This window comes from Mastacembelus armatus, chromosome 20 (genome assembly GCF_900324485.2).
Source record: "Mastacembelus armatus chromosome 20, fMasArm1.2, whole genome shotgun sequence".
Lineage (NCBI taxonomy): Eukaryota > Metazoa > Chordata > Actinopteri > Synbranchiformes > Mastacembelidae > Mastacembelus > Mastacembelus armatus.
The window spans coordinates 14,966,813-14,984,452 of NC_046652.1; the positions used below are offsets into that span (position 1 = coordinate 14,966,813).

General features: G+C 42.2%; 1 protein-coding gene across 1 annotated transcript in view; it reads left to right on the forward strand.

Annotated features, from left to right (window-relative positions):
• The first annotated feature begins 752 nt into the window (after positions 1-752).
• The window catches only part of LOC113121574 (cadherin-6-like), a 51,101-nt gene continuing 34,213 nt past the window's right edge, over positions 753-17,640 (forward strand). The window contains exon 1 of the mRNA XM_026292200.1: positions 753-915. The gene's annotated coding sequence lies outside the window, so the exon portion shown is untranslated. The remainder of the gene's footprint in view (positions 916-17,640) is intronic.

The window sequence follows — 17,640 nt, forward strand, 5'->3', positions numbered from 1 at the left end:
GACCACAAAATAGTGATTTTAAGACATTACAACATTAGTATTATTAGTAACATTAGAAGGTTTTAGAAGTGGAAACAAAGGGATCTATTAGCTGCAGTAACACAATACAAGGCAGCAGCATTATTCATTTAGAGCTTAAATAGCTGACAGACACTGTACAAGTACACCTGAACTACGTTTCCAAGTGTTGTAAGTAGCAAGGGGAAAAAAAAGTAATACCACTAGAAAGTGTCTTGAAAATGTAGACTACTGGAAACAAAGACAGAGCTGTAGGCAGCAATGGTAACATGACACTACTGAAATCGTGTTCATTTGTCCTGGTATTGTAATTACTGGTGCATTTATCTATTTACTCAGTTCAAGGTTTTTGAATTTTATTAGGTATTGTAATCATACACAGTCTTAGGCTGATAATCTTTTATATGAAGGGGCAAGTCTAACTTTTTTTTTTTAATTTACAGAAAATACAAATGTATTGATTGGTAAAAACCTACACTCGAGCCCATGCAACTTTGAGATGTGTAGTGTAAAGATAACGCGTGGACAGAAACATTTGGCTCTTATTATTAAAACTTGATCGCTTGTCCACAGCGCAGCGCGACCGCAGATCTAATCCCCCGTCCCTTGTTTTTCGTGGATCGTGGTTGTGGTTTTTATTTATTTATTTATTTATTTTACTTCCTTTCTCCTTTTGCGCCGAGTTGTGCTGGGGACTTGTGAATGGCAGCCAATGGGAGGGTTCAGTCCCCTCAGCCTCCCTGACATCTACAGCAAGAAGTGATGCAGCGCGACTGAGACGCGCAGTTGAGGTGGAACAACGGGTAACAAAAGCTGCAGTGAACGGATACGCTTGGCTCCGGTCTGCGCTTTCACAAGCTTTGGAAAATTTCCTGCTAGAATAAACTTCATTATCAGGTGAGCGCGGCTTTGCTTACAACTTCAATCCGCTGTGGTAATTGTCTCATTTGCGACACAGGCTATTCGCTCGAACACAGAGCAGTGACTTGTGCAGTGTTGGTAGCCTGTGAAGGAGTGCCCGAGCTGGGTTACTGTGCGCCGCCCGAGCACTAATTACCAAAGCGAAATTGTTGTTTCTAAAGGCTTCATCTCCTCTTCCACAGACTAATGGAACAGCTCGCGCAGTAAAATCCATATCTGCTGTTGCGTAATTAGTGGAATAACTTGGGGCTTTGAATTGAAAACGAGTTTGAATCGGAAGTTATTGATATTCACACTCACAGCCTATTCATCTAACTTAATAGCGAGGCTCAGCGGATGATCGGCGGGTTTATGAGGTTTTGTATTTTCTGAAATTGCTCTGTGCGTAATTTTCATTCATTTGTCGATGTGGAAACGTGTCTATCTGGTCCCGAGAGACGCAGTACATTTGCCCCGCCGCGATCCTAACAGGCCTGGACTGCAAACGCATCTTTACCTTGTTTGGATGAAACTTGAAAGTCATTCTAAAGCTTGCTTGAATCTATCCGTGAAGCTATCCCCTCCCACCCCTCACCCCCCCCACCATAACCCCACTCTTCCGATGCTCTTGCTGCAGCTAGTGGCAAATCCACGGGATACGAATCGATGCAGGTGGGACAGCATACTCTGATAAAGGCGGCTGACTGTTTATCTGTAGTTGCTTGGAGTCGCACTGTGGTGCTCTGCTGCCTTTTTTTGTACTTGCTGTTTGAGAATAATTAAAAGCACCCCCCCCCCACACCCCCACCTATCCATCCCCCTTTTTTTTTATTTTAGAAGAGCACTCCTGGAGTTGACTAAAACAGCATGTCCTCCAACGTTATTGACAACAAGATCAGAGCAGTGATGTGGCTGTGAATATTTAATGTGATTGTTGAATTATGCAGGCAGTGGTATAAACGAATGAACTTCTTTACTCAAAAGTTGCAGGTATTAATAAAGTGAAGGGGAGAGGTGCAGTGAATCTAACAGTCCTGTGCACTCCTGAAAACTGAATTTAGTGCCTGAGAAAGTTTTACTGGCTTTCCTGTTGCCTGTAGATTGCTCCATGTTAGTTATTGCGCTGGCTCAATGTAAGCCTGAGGTAACATGCCTGGAGGTAGTAAAGAAGTTGTTTGAGGGAGTTGACTAGCTACCCAGGGACTGTTCCACAATAATCACTCCTCTGCACACATATTTTTTTAATTACAATCAAAGACTCCTGCTTATCTGGAGTGATTGGGCAATGATGGAGATCCTGAAAAAAACAAAACAATAAAACAAAAAACAATCTGCATGTGTAAAGAGTAGAGAGTAACTTAACTTCATGTATAACAACTTCCTACTTGTTTTATGTTGTAGAGTGCAGGTTGGTGAAATAAGATGGTCTGAACCAGAACAGGTTTTGTGGTCCAGGTTTTTCACAGGCTGGTTTGAAGTTCATAGATGAAAGGGACAGAGTAGAATCTGTGGCTGATCAAAGTCATAGAGAAAACACGGCAGGTACTGAATATTTAAAAGGCTCTGCAAATAGAGTTACTATGTGCACGCGTAGGGAACATACAGCACATACTGTAAATGTGTTTGTGGTCCAAGCTGTGGTCACTTAATATGAAAATGTTCAAACTCATATTGCAGAACTGGCTTGATGGGGAGCAGGATGGACATCAGAGACATATATATATATTTTAAAACCAGAACTCATATTACAATAGACAGTGCATCACATTTCATCTTTCTCCTCTGCCATACATCTTGAGTTTGTGGGTCATGTGCAGAAGCTTAAAGGATTTTCCAAAAAGCTTGAGTCTCAGTCTGCCGGTCGGCTCCAGCCTGTCCCTGTGAGCGGTGACATCACAGGATGGTGGTTTTACCCGATGGCCAGATGATGATGACCGGTGACCCGAGCTGATTACATTATTTGTGCTCCAGATGGGCAGCATCATTTTGATGTGTCCTGTTCATAATATTGAATGTTTCAAGTCCTCTGTACAGCAGCATCTGGAGCTAATAAAATCATGTCCCAGTGGCCACTGTTAGTGCTAAAGCACACTTGAATCCCCTATGGGAATGTCTATGGCCTTCTTTCCTTTTCTGTGTATGTGTTCAGATACTTGTGGATATTTGTTGAGCCTGCATGCACAGCAAGTCGCTCTAATGCTTGTGTGCTTCATTTACAAATGTTTGAAGTCTGTGGCAGAGAGCACCTCTGGGCCTTGTAGTTCACTAGATGCACCTTGATTGTTTGAGTGCATTAGTCATGGTCTGTATGATGTGATAATAAATCATGACGTTGTTTGTACTCTGAGTGCTCCGGGATTCCTCCTAAGATTTTCTTGTGTTAAATGCTCATCTTGAGATGCGACTTTCAGTGTCAGTCAACTGGGCTTCTTTACTTTAGTTTTCTTCCCCTGGTCTTTAGGACAGACTCATTTAATTAAGACTGCCAGATATGAGATCCCCACCTTGACACTGTAGCTTTTGTTTATTGAGGCTACTTGTGACCATTAGAGCAAATTTCATGCAGGCAAATGGCGACTTCATAACAGCCCCTTTCTAATGAATCAGATTCCCTTTAGAGACGCCTATTAATGGAGAAGTAAGAAGCATAATTTCAGAGAAACCACAATATTGTATGACGTATTTCTCACTCACCATCACACAGAAGCAGATACTGTGATGCCTGTTTCTACTTAAATCTACTTTGGGCTGAGGCCACCTCCCTGTGAAGAGCAACCAGAGTTCCAGATTGAATTTGGTTTGACTAGGAAAGACATCAAAATTAGACAGGATGTGGTTAAGTCCCAGCAACGCTGTTTCTTTCAACAAAAGGGATTTGAGAGCTGGACAGTGGGCAGAAGTGTAAGAACGTCACTGTAGAGTCTGCCTAAATCCCCCAAATGGCCTGTTTTGCTCCCTGTGCACTGACAAGATAAATGCACATGGATCAGACAATTTACACCTCACTTAACAATAGGTAATTATCTCTCTCTGCTTTGTGCAGGAGTACAGCAATTACACAGAAATATACTCATAAATCTATTATCAGAGTGGTTGGACAGAGACATGGTGAGTGTATGTGCTGTGTATGTATACTGGATGCATGAAGATGATAATATACAGTACATGGCTTAAGAACTGGTGATAAGAGAGGAGTCCAGCTTTATACAGCATGACACACTAGGACAGACATTGCTATGAAATCACTTATATCCATGTCTTTGGGGTGGGAAGCAGAATACAATTCTGCCAATGTTGAATAATGCAGTCTGCCAACAGCTTTTTTTTATTCATCTTCCCCCTCAAACTGTGGCTTGGCTCCACAGCTTTTCTAATTATGAAGTAGCTGAGAGATAGCTTCACAACTCCGATACTGTGGTGGTGGTGAGTGGAAGCTGGCCGAATAGCAATCTAACTGAATTACTAACAGAGCCTGACAGACTTGTGGAGTTTAGTGGACATATTTGCAAAAGTAACATCTCCGCCTACCTATTCAGTCATGAAATGTAGACACAGACTGACACACATTTTGAAGTAGGCACACACAAATGCACACAGGCACAAATTCAAGCAAACAAACATAGTACAAAGAAAGAAGGTGTACAGTTCTCCGCGCGCTTCTCAGCGCAATTTAACAAGATATATTAGTCACCCAGGAGGCAGCAGAAAGCTCGGAATCCACAGTGCACAGCAGACTGCAGTCTGACAGTGGGAGATAGTGATTTACAACAAAGCCCTGTAGACCATGGCGCAATTTCAGAGTTGTGGAAATGACACTGGTAAAGCAGGGGCATGAAAGTCTATCCACCAGCCATGTCTCATTTCTTACACCATTTGCCCTGGGGGGGGGGGGGGGGGGGGGGTGAAGAAGGAAGGGGCAGGTGACAAATACAGTACTACTATTGCTACTACACAATAGTGAGTTGAGCCAGGGAGCTGAATTCTGTTTGGGTGTCATCTATAATATGAGCAAAAACTAGAAATAAGCCACCTTCAAGGACACTGAACATTTCTTCATTCTTAAATCAGAGGTGAAATCGATTTCTTGACCCTGCAAGCGTACCATTAGGCTGTGGATTGGGTTCAGAATTAAATCCCTATATCCAATATGTGTGGGGAAAACAATAATCATCTAATAGTGGAAATCACAGATCCAGATCACTATCAAAATTTAATCAACTGCTCCTTGGCTCAAGGCTGATCTCGCCACCAAATTTCATGGAAATTTGTTCATGAGTTACTCTGACACCCTGCTGACATACAGAGTAACTAACATGGGTGACAGTACAACTTCCATGGTAGAGGAAACATTACATCTTGAGATCAGGTTGTTTATAAAGATTTTATGCCAGGTAGGGAGAAAGTATATATGTAGTAAAAGTATGTAACTAGTAAAGATAGTATTGCTATTATCCTACAGGACATAATAAAAACCTTCCTGGAAGTAATGTCTTGTACGACATGTGTGTTTCAGCCCTGCCTTAAGGTAGCTGGTGCGAGAAGAAGAGTGTGAGTGCAGCAGACAGATCATGTCCTCAGGTCCTGTCTTTCCCCTCTAGTTGGATTCCTGTCTGTGCAAAGCCCAGAGGCTTAACTCTGGCTGCAGTAAGTGGACTGAGGAACGCTAAACACTGTCTGGGGGAAGGCTGCTGAACATGACAGCCAGTTAATAAGTGTATGGAAGACGAGCAAGTGCATGAAGTAGCCGGGAGGGTGGGGGGGACGGGACATTGTCTGTCTGACTTTTGAGACTTTTGTAAAAGCAAGGAGGTGGGGGGTGTTCGTGGGGTGTACTATTGACTGTCGGATGACGAGAGGGTAATAGGAGATCAGAGAGTCCAGGCTCAAGACAAGGAGAATTACTGCCTGAGTACAATGAAGACAGAAGGCAGTGAAGGGAAAGGGTCGGGTGGTGGATAAAAAAAGGGAGACTTTGAAAGAGTGTTATGCTTGTTCCAAGTAGACAGAGGTAGGGTGAGAGAAGGCGATAATGATGCTTACTTTACTCCTGCAAGGCAGCCGCTGTGAGAGCTGTCAGCTTCAGGCAACACTGGCTGGTAGGACGCTGCTGGTATGGCACTTGGTATGTTAAATCTCCAGATACAACTGACAGTATGTGATAGATTGTGAGTGTGCAATTACATGTGTGTGTTTGTTTGCAAGTGAAGAAGGGTGACAGTGAGGCTGTTTGTGGGCCTTTGTGCGTGTGTGTGCATATTGAGGTGTGTCTTTGTGTGACTTTTAGCGTGTCAATTTTTCTTGGCAGTAGTGAAGGCAGAGTGATGTGATTTTCCCCTCTAACAGCTTCCAGGAGTAATGATCCAGGGTATTGCAGATGACGTGTAACACTTCAACCCAGCGGGCATTGGCGCTGCAAAAACCTGTCCTTATAGGTTAGGCTTCAGGGAGACTGTTGTCTTGGTGGCAGCGCCACACACAATATAAGCTTTTTGCATTTCTGTCTCCCAAACCTGTCACCTTCAGATGGGCCCGTCCTTCTGTGGATAATGGTCTCCTGTCTATGTTGTGAATGATATCTGGACTCCATTGTGCGACTGTTCCCTTCACTGTGCTATTGTCCTGCAGAATGCCTTTGTGAGTTTTTTTTTTTGTAGATGTTCAATGTGCAGGTTGTATTCTGAGGTGCTGTAAATGAACAGGCAAACACATCAGCAAAGGTCCTATTTACTTTCAATCCCCGGAGTAAAAAAAGAGAGGTTTCTGTCATTGTTCTGCTACCCCTCAAAACATTAGGATGGTTCATTGTGAACAAGAGAAATATAAAGACCTCTGCACAAACTACCTGCTGAATCAAACCACCTGTGCCATTATGGGACCATATATTCCTCAGGGAAGGACACAATACAAGCTTTTTGCAGCAACGTGGGACACACAGTAATAACAGCATGCTACAGTATGGGGCTGAATAATACCCAGGCCGTCACTCAGACAGTAGGGGAAACCTGTCCCCTTTGAGAAAAGGTCATTGTTTGAGACCCCTAACAGCTGAACACTGTTTTGACATGAATAACTGAAAATGGATGTGTACAGGTTTCAAAGGCCTCCAATTACTGTTTGACGCAGCTGTCTGTCAAAGACAAATAGGTCAGGACCTGAGGACCGTTAGATTGCCAGAGCAGGCAGCCGCAGAGTCCACCCCTGTGTTAAAAGAGCTGCAAGCATTTTGAAATAATTGAGTTTGATCTAATGAAGGCAATGGCAAACTTGTGTTATTGTTTGCCTGAGGACAATGCAAAGGAGTTGAATTTGTTGTTGGGAAAGATGCCAGCGCAATTTCTTTGAAATGGAAAAATTGCATTAAACATTCCATTTGTATTAATTATACTATGCCTCTAATTAACATTGGCGTTCTTAGCAGCAGCAGTTCTGTTGGTGGTATCGGGCTTAAAGCAGCACTCGGAGCAATAATATTAGAGGAAACCATGAATGCCTCAGGCACAGTGTAACTGTGATGTCAGTGAATTAACGAATATAGCTTTATTCTGAAGCATTGTGTCTAGACGTTTGTTCCTACGAGACATCAGTCAGTCAAGATACTCAACACTAGATTCAATTAATCATAGCTTTAATTCAATCCAATGGTTGGGCCTCCCAAACATAAGCCTCTAAGTGGGTTTTGAAGGAGCTAAAGTCTGCTGTTGTATGGTCCTCGATGCAGGAGCTGAAGGGTTGCCTGTATAGCAGGGATTTAGTGACACTCCAGAGGTCAAGGGTTAGACTCACAGAGGAAGGTGGAGTGGTTATTTGGATTGGGCATACACTGGAGTGAATGTACAAACACAAATGAATAAGCACACACACACATGCAGTTGAGCAAAAAACTGGACCTCTACATTCAGCTACCCACTCATCCACCTCCCACACAAACAAAAGGAAGTGTATTTGTGTGTGTGTGCATGTGAGGACCCACACACAAACTACAATGTCGGAACTCGACCTACTACAGTACCAGAAGCAGACAATTGTGAAATGGAGTGTGGATCTCCTCAGTCTCATAAATAATGGACACTGGTGAAGCATCTGTCAACTTTTCTGTCAACCCTGCTCCAGATGGGAGTCAGACAGGCCAGGCTGGAGCAGCATGTTACATACACATAACCAACCTCCATCCAGTGTGTCTCATGCACCCGTGCCCTGTTTACATCAGCACACTGACACCCATGCTCACCTACACGCCTCAACCTATCTGCTGATTTATTAGGTCGTGCACCCAGACGTTTTCTTCTTGGGCTTGTTCACCACACACAAATTCATTCACTGCAAGAAAAAGAGCAAGTATGACCCAAAGACCTCACTGGTTCAATAAATAAAAGTAAAAAAAAAAAATACAGTCTTTACTCTATCTAAATACACACATACTCCCTGAAGCTCTTTGAGTAAATACATTACTAGCACCTCTTCAGTTGGTGATGGAGAAATGGTAAACACACACCTTCAATGCTCCACAAGTTTGCTGAGTTAAATATTGCTGTTAACATTAAACACTTACTGTGTGTTCCTTCCCAACATATGCACAAAGCATTCAATTCAATTTCAATTCAGTTGTATTTGTATAGCGGCAAATCACAATACAATCATCACAAGGCACTTTACAAAAACAAAAAAACCCAACAAATCCCTTATGAGCAGCACTTGGTGACAGTGGAGAGGAAAAGCTCCCTTTAACGGAAGAAAAAACCTCCAGCAGAACCAGGCTCAGTTTGGGCAGCCATCTGCCTCGACCGGAGGCCAGTGCGTTGCACACACTAAGACATATTTCCTTGGTATCTGGCTCCAAGAAATCTGTGTGCGTTGTCCATGGGCACATGGCCAGGAAAGGGACAGCAAGCAAGCAAACAAGCGAGCACAGGGTTTGTGCACTGGAACAAGATTTGGTAGGGGCTCGGTCTCTGTCTTGCTTCCCTTCCCCTGTGGCAGCTGGGTGTTAGGATGAGTGGGATGGGTGCTGCCTGCTGGCGGTTACTGTACGGTTGCTTTATGGACTAAAGCACTGTCTTCCCGGCCTTGTCGTAATAGAGGATTCAGCTCATAAAGCAGCATCATGATTTGCAATAAGCAGAGTTAGGGGAGAGTAATGAAGGTGTAAATCAACTGAGCCATTCTTTTTTTCTTCTTTTAATCTGACGTTGGCAGTCTCTCTTTCTCTCTCTTTTTTGTTCTGTCTTCTCCCACCTCCTCTGCTCCTTTGCCCCTTTCTCTCTCCCCTTGCAGTAATGGAAAGCCTGGCACTCTGTAATAAAGCAGAGTGAGCAGCAGTATTAGTAAACAGTCTCCACAATCATTCAGCCAAGTCCAACTCCTTTATTTTGTGTGTGTGTGTGTGTATGTGTATGTTTTTGCTACATTGTGGGGGCTGAAACCTGTTTACACATGTGGGGACTTCACTTCTTTGTGGGGACCAAATTCAAATCTCTACTATGAATGTTAAAGAGACGACTTGGGTTAAGGTTAGAGAGAGGTTAGGGTTAGGTTAAAGTAGGACAAGGGTTAGGGTTAGGCAGGTAGTGGTTACGGTTAACAATTGCACAGATCTCCAGGACATGAATGTTAAGTTACTTTTATGTCCTCATGAGGTGTGAAAACAAGTCTGATTGTGAGCAGGGTATTTCATATCACCGTATGGTGTTAGGGTTGTGAGGCGTGGGAGCTAATGAATGAGGGTGGATTGACGAGTATTTAATTCCTGTCTGAAAGATGCAGGGACTATTTGTTGGGCCTCCTCATAAGAAGGCCTTTGTTTTCATTTTAACAGAGGTTCTGAAAAAAAGTGCTTTTTTTCAGTAGCAGAGTTAGGAATGTAAATGCAAATTTGCTGCATCCAAGCTTTGCAAAGAGAAACTGGACCACACGGCCATCAGTAGTACACAAGAGTTTGCCACACTCACTGCCCTTACCTTAAATAAAGACGTCATCAGAATTTTGAAATAGAGTAGTAGGTTGGATTGGAAGCAATCATCAAAAGAGAGGGTCCAGTACTCCTGAGTTAAAATGCCCGGCTGGAAAACATGTTAAAATTTCCATTCCTCACTCTAAATCGATCGTATGGGTCCCTGCTCTCCAATATTCATGGTCACCTTTGCTATAAAGTAAGGTATTACTTCTTTAATGCAGTGGGGTTTCATTCTGTAACCAGTGAGGAGAGGAAGGAAAATAAATGTATCTAGTGACCTCAAACACAAAGGAAAGAGGGAATATATACATATATAACACAGTGTTTGATATATATATATATATATATATATATATAAATATAAATAAAATTTTCCTTCTTTTTTTCTGAGTTGGTAAGCAACATTAATTGCTTGGAGTCCACCGATGACATTGACACCGGGTTGAATTATTTTCCTCGTCTGCCTGTTTAACTCCTGGTAGCCTCAACGGACACGTTAATGTAGTATTGATTGTTTATCTGTAATAACACCATGCTGTTACTGTGCTGGTGAAAACAGGGGAGGGAAGGGAGAGGCAGGAGAGGGTTTGTGGGATAGAAGGTATGTTGCCACGGGTGGTAAGGTGGTGATAGATAACACACTATAACCGCTTTTGACTGGTGGCTGGTGATTGTGAATCTGTGGGTAAAACGAGGTGGCTGAACATATCCTATCTGGCAATAGTCCAGGTGTGAAATGGGAAATAGAAACTGGGGTGAAAACGTGAGTGCAATGTGGTTGCTCCTCGATAAGGCTGTCTCCTGTCTCCAAATAATTCAATCTCCTACTCTGACCATACTGGGAACTGCCCCATGTCCACCCACACTCTACCCTTAGGCCCGATGCCCATATGGCCAGCTACGGTGTCTTTCTGTGACCTATGGCCTGGTCTGTTGTTAAGCCAACCCTCCTGAGGAGCTTGGTAATTACAAATAAGCTGGAAGTCACACCAGCCACGAGAAAAGGTGAGTGTGATTAAAGATGTGTGTACAGCAGAGTTCAAAAGGTGCTCCACTGCCATCCCAGCATATTCAAACGTGTGTCTCTGCAACTCTTGGGAATCAAATACTAACTTGGATCAATCAAGCTTCTTTGTTCATTAGAGTCATCCATTCATCCTATCACAACATTCATTTAAGTCATGAGGGATAACTAGCTGAAGTAAATAAACATGAATAATAAACAGAGTTAAGGTCAGAGATGATCGTGACCATCTGCTCCTCTCAGAAGACTCCTGGATCCCTTTTGACATGACCGGATTCAGAACTGTAAGGAAGGACCTTTATTTTCACAGCAACACTGCCGGATCTGTTTAAATGAAAAGCCACCAAATATCCCTCTTTCATTTCTTGAGGAGCATTGGTAACACAATATGTATTTATACAATGTATTTGATTTCAGGTGCCTTTACAAATTGTGTGGCTTTATTCTTGGGTGGTATTCATACAATTCATATTATTTTCATTTGTTTTTTATCCCAAGGGTGGGCTGATACCCTGGCAGAAGACCCGTCTGTGAAAAATGGCTTTCTTAATGCTGAAATGCCTTAGTAGTTTTATTTGGGTGCAGTGTGAGGAATTTTGTTCAATTTAAGAGCAGTCAAAAGCCACAGTATCAGTGCATGTCTCTAACCTTTGAGTGTGTGTGAAGCCTCCACTATTAATAATGTAAAAACAGGTGCTCCTAACTGTCTCTGTGTTATTTTATGGAAGACTTCTAGGAAAGGTCATTACTCTTAGTCGTGGGGAAAACACATTTTCTCTGTGCAGTCTTTTATTAGGGCCATAATTTAGGTGTGCGATGTCTTTGTTTTAGCTCCATGTATTATTTAGTGTTGTGTGACAGTTGCGTTTGTAGCTGTCTTGCTGCTGACCTGCTGTTACTGTCGATATAAGCCTGAATGGAAATGTGCTTCCACGTCGTTCCTTTCATGTAATTGTCACAACGGGGAGGCTGAGATAAACGTGGGAACACAACTCCTTCACTGATTTTCAATTCACTGCACCAAGTTTGACCTTTGTGTACTTCAATCAATGCATCTGTTTCTACAGACACACTATTCATTTAATCGCAGTGGTTGCAATGTGATCTAATATCCTGGTAGGACAAGGTTATTAAAAGGTAAACAGCATTACTGATATAGAAGTAACAGCTTTTAATTACCAGATATATTGTGAATATTATTCCTACATTGATGCAGCTTTTGGCCTTTTGCTTCGGTCTGCATGGGGCTAAATGTTGAAAAACACTCTTGTGCTTGACTGCTCATGGCACACAAAACACTTGAGAAGCAAACACTGATTTGCATAGATAGGGAGGCTCCCATATCCACTAGTGTATTACCATAAAGGCCACAGTAGGGAAAGCAGGAAGCCAGCAGACCCCTTCATTGAATCTCCCCCATCCTCCCATCCCTCCCCCTCTCTGTCATTGTCAGTCCCTCACAAGAGAGCTGTGTTAGACTACACGGCTGCTTGTGACAAAATGTGCTCTTGTAAACACACAAAAAAGGCACACAACCAAGGATGTCTCACCTACCAACATGTCATCAGATGAGTGCCATTAAGATATTATTTCTTTGCTCTTTGTGTGCAAGGATGTCTTGTGCCCATTTGTTCTGCAATTGAGCAAGGATGACCACATCTGTTTGCCACCAGGGTCCTAGGCATTATTAATCTTTGCAAGAGGACATTTAGCGAAATCAGACCTCCATTTATTAGCCCCTAGCGCAGGATTGGAGAACTGGTAAGGGGAGATAATGACTTTAAGCTCCCATTTAGTCAATTAATTCTGAAAAGTGGAATCAGAAACTGCTTGCTAAAAAGCGAGTCTCTGTTGTTTATGATGACACAGTTCAAAACCATATTTCAGGAGCTGAAAGACATTATTTGGCACTAGAGCTGAAGTGAAATGATGCTTCCCTAATAAACTAAGAGAACCAGGAATGACAGGAGAAGAGGGACTATATAAATTTATGCTGAGAGAGGAGCCCCTTCAACTGCCATTTTGCTCACTGGCAAATAGATCCATAAACACCATAAGTTCATAGAACCCCATCTTTGTTTTCTGCCAGTCACAAAAGGAAGAAAGAAAAAGGAGTAAACTGAAAGAGTGAACAGTATAAGAATCGCTTGCAACTCACAATTTAGTCCAGACAGTGGAGACATAAAATCAAGTGGAATAGAGGAAGGGTTACTTCAGAAGCCCTCTGTGGGTTTTAAACTGGGCCACTTCAACAATGGTTGAGAGAGCTTTGGACTGAGTGATGTTAGTGCTACTGAATGATGGGACACTAGCAATAAGTAGAAAACAGGGAACATAGTGGGCTCTCATTGACTTGGCCCAGATTGTATGATTTATATTGGTTATTTGGTATGCATTTGGGCAGCGGAGCAAGGTAATGTGTTTGCAGTGAGCTCTGGAGCGTCGCACCAGGATGAATGCTCTGGGCACACCCCTGTCTCTGACAGGAATAGTATGAGCTAATTTGTTTGGATTATTAGTACTCAGTGAAAGGTACAGTTTTAAGGTTTTTTATGTATCATCAGGAAATTTATTTACTAAATATATTGTACCCAATTTGAGGATTTCATACCAATCCTTATGTGTCCTTTTTGTGAAGAAAAGAGATAGAAAATTATGTTTATTTCTCAATATTTCCTAAGATATGTAAGAGTTGGCTGATAAACATCCCACAATATCAGTTAAATATTAGTATGAGTAAGAAATGCTAGTAACGTCTTGGAGTGAAACTTAATATGCTATTTAGAATCAGTAAGGGTTAACTAAATCTTGGTGTTATCCAAGTGTTGAAGGTTGAATCCTAATTTTGACTAAAGGACTCTGGTGTTTTGCTCTAGACTGCTGACATTCAGTTTGGTTCAGCTTTGCATTCCAATTTGACTGGGGATTTTAAGCTGTTTATTTGCCAAAGTTTTATTATGATGATTTTTCCGTCCTCTATTCATAGGCATTATTTTTATTTCCTTTGTGGTAATATCCCCAATCTGTCTGAAATCTCCTTTTAGTGATCAATTTCCTTAATCTGTGAGGCATGTGCATCTGTGTATCATATTGGAGTACGGTGAAGTTACTTTCAAAACAATGCAGCACTGTGTCTAGACAGTGTTTCTCAGCTAAATACAAGATCAATATATATTGACAGGATTCTGAAGGATTTTTTGTCTGTTTGGTCGCATCTGTATCCATTTTGCTACAAGAAGAAGGGACACAGAAATGTTGCGTTTATACATTTGGCGAGAAATTGTTTACCCCACTATCCAGTTTTTGATAATTTACCATTAGGAACTAGGTTGTGAACCACTGACCTACATGAGTAATAAGACAAATTGAGAGCACTAGAATTCGTTTGAGCGCATGGTTTCCCAATTAACACTTGTAAATACTTCCAGCAAGCAGCATAGCATGGATTGCGAATGACACCTACTCTGAGTCTGTGTCTTCTTAATAAACTCAGGTTGAGATGAGGTGAGAAGGAAGTGAGAGGAAGAGGAGGCAAAGAGGTCAGAAAGAGCAGAAATGGTCGAACTACCTGCAGATGACACGTTCACACATTAACAGCCTTCACGGGCCTCCTCTGTGAATTGTAACATGACCACATTACCTGTGAGACCAGTGCTGAACCCTCCTCCTCTCCCTCCATGCTCCTCTCTCCCTCACCCCTTTGCATCTCCATTGCTCACCTCCCGGCTGACATTCTCCTCTCTCACTTTTAATTGCACCCCTGGGGCTCTTTCTGGGTTGCTGTGGAAGTCTTCGGCTCAACGGACATGATAGGGTGCTTTGTCGTGTCGCTCATATCCCTCGTTAGGGAAAAAAAAAAAACAAAAACAAGAGGAGAAGGTGGGAGAGGTAGTCAGAGGTACAGGGGTAGAGGTAAAGATAAGGAGTAAGGAGTAATCTACGAGGTCACTGCCAAATCTAGATTAGACTAAAATGCCAACTATGCCTGTTCTGTGTAACAGCACATATGCACTAAAAGGGCCATTAGCTGGCCAGATCCAATATGTATTGATGAATGCATTTGTGGGACTCTGTGTGTCCCTGTCTCTACCCTCATGGTCCTGTGTTCAATAAAAGCAATAGATAAATTTAATAGCTAATTGTTCTGATTCAAAATGTTATCCCAGGCAATTCTTTGAGCGTAGAATCACAGGGCATTCAAAAATTTGCAGCAGACACATTAATCTTGCTTACCCAGCACCCAACACGATGCACAAGTCTTATTGCCCTATGACGACTCCACACAATCTGTGACAGGCAATTTAAAGCAATTTAATTTTTTTCATTTTTTTCATCAAGCATTTTTTCTAACGCAATTAAATGGCTCATGATATGAAGCAAAGTCGGGGCAGACGAGAGAGCGAGACAAAGAGAGAGCGAGTATGTGTAAGGAGGGAGAAAATAAAGGCAGCCTTGTGCTTGTTGTAAACACTGCCTCTTAACTGAGAGAATATAATTATGGTGTCATGTTCTATTACACACCTTCATTATGATGATGGTGCTCCCTGAGAAAGTGAACAGAGAAAGACGAGACCTGTGGCTCTTTTTCAAGCGACAGGCGTTCGAGGAAGAGGCTGTGAACAAGAACTCGCACTCTTTATTTGGCACTTTCTTAGTCATGGTTACACAGTCTTGCTCCAGTTTCTGTTTCTTTGAATAAAATTCCAGCATAATGCAACTTGTGTATACAGACTTAATCATCATTTCCACTGGTTTTAATATAATTACTTTGCGACTGTGACCATGTCAATGTCATAGTGACACTGTAAAGTAAGATTTGATGGGTCAAGGACAGACGGTTTAGATACATTTCATTTGGAGGTACATCCAAGTGAAGGTCTACCCAAAATGTTGATAGCGATTTATAACGATCTAATAAAACTGTGCCCATAAAAACAGGAAGTCTGGAAGGTCAAAGTGAAACCAGGACAGTAATGGATGTTTATCGTTCACCTTTGCTTTCTTTATAAGTGAGATTACACAGAGGGTTAGCGTAAAACCTGTCTGACTGCTGATCTGTTTTCAGCTATCAGACTTCTTCTTAGCAGTGATACCAGATTATCAGTAGTTGAGTTGTTGCCAACATAAGTCAAAGCCACTGCCACAAATAAGATCCAAGTTTAAAGAAATTAAAACTTTCTTATAAGTCTTACTTTCTTATATGTCTTTGTCTCTCTTATGGTAAACTTCTGTCTCAGCGTAGTTAAAGAGCAGGCATTACATGAGGCACCATAGCATGATTAACCTGCTGTGACATTCTCTGGCATAGCAAAATAAAGCTGCAGCTGACTTACTGCTGGTTGGAGTCCCTTGTCAAGAGAATTATCAGAAAAGCAAGCTGTAGAATATGGCTTTAAAGGTATGACATATGTGGTCAAGGGGCAAATGCTCCTTGGGGAGAGTGGAGCCCTCCATATAGTGAAAGCATTAGCTTTCCACAATGACATTATAAAGAAATCTATTGAAAAGGCTGGCTTCCCAGTGCTAGGGGACTCAAGGTAGAAAGCTTCATGAATCTACCCTAGAGACTGACTGGTATTTTAAACCACACTGAAGCCTACAGCAAATCAATAACTGAAAGTCCCACTTGCTCTTCACCAGCGTCAATTAGGTAAATTCATAAAGTTGAGTGTGGTGGGAGCTGAGGGAGGGAAATGAAAAGGGAAATACGAGAGACAAGGCGAGAGAAAGCAGGGAAAAATCATCCAGTCATCTCGACAATATGGATAGGAAACAGAGTTTGTGCCATGAGAGTTACAGCTTAGAGAAAGTAGACAGCAGTGGCCTGAGAGACTATTTCTCTATAACCATTATTACGAAGCCTGATATAGTCCATCTCACTTTCACCTGCCTCCATCAGCACATGCACTGTTGACCCAGGAGTCTTTTTTTCTTCCCCTTCATGTGCTGATGCAGGCAGAGGACACATGCAAAGTGACTGGCTTTCAGCGAAAAGCCCAGCGATAATGCATATCAGCTCTGGCCTATGCAAGCAAAGTAGGCAGAGACAGGGGGATGGGGATGGGATGTGGAGGCAGCAGGAGGAGGGTGGGGGTGAATTGGAGAGTGGTGGAGTGCTATAGACTGCAATGGATGAGAGAGAGGCAAAAGCAGGGACATAACCCCTAGCTTCAACTCACAATTTGCCTCATAAGGGGAAAGAAGAGCATGCCTTGGCTGCCTTTGGTCGACAGGTAGCACGTAATGGATGGGCCTGTCTCCAAGCTTGACTGCTGACACAGCTGTGACAGGATCACTCGCTCCTTCACTCTCTCTCCCCATTTGCCCCTCAGTGTTAACTACATCTGATATCAACATTTTTTAGCAACTGAATTCTACATGTTGAATCACCAGTATATTTAGAAGGGATAAACAAACACTGGGGTTGGGACGTGACATAAGTTCAGTTATCAATAACCAATCCAATATCAGCAGCTTAAAACTGCTGTTTACCAATCCAAGCTGAACAGGTAAGAGTTGAAGAGCAAAAGAGGTGTCTAGTTCTGAGAGGCCAGTAATATCGTGTTGCAAAACAATTACAATTTTATTTATTTTGATGATCATTCTCTATATGCAGCTTTACAAATGTAGGCGTTTGTAAATTTTCTCAGCTTTATAATTGTAAATTGAATATAATTGGATTTGGATTCATTTTGTTGCTTTTCATTTTGTTGGTCAGACAAAATTAGTCAGTCAGTGTGCTAACAAG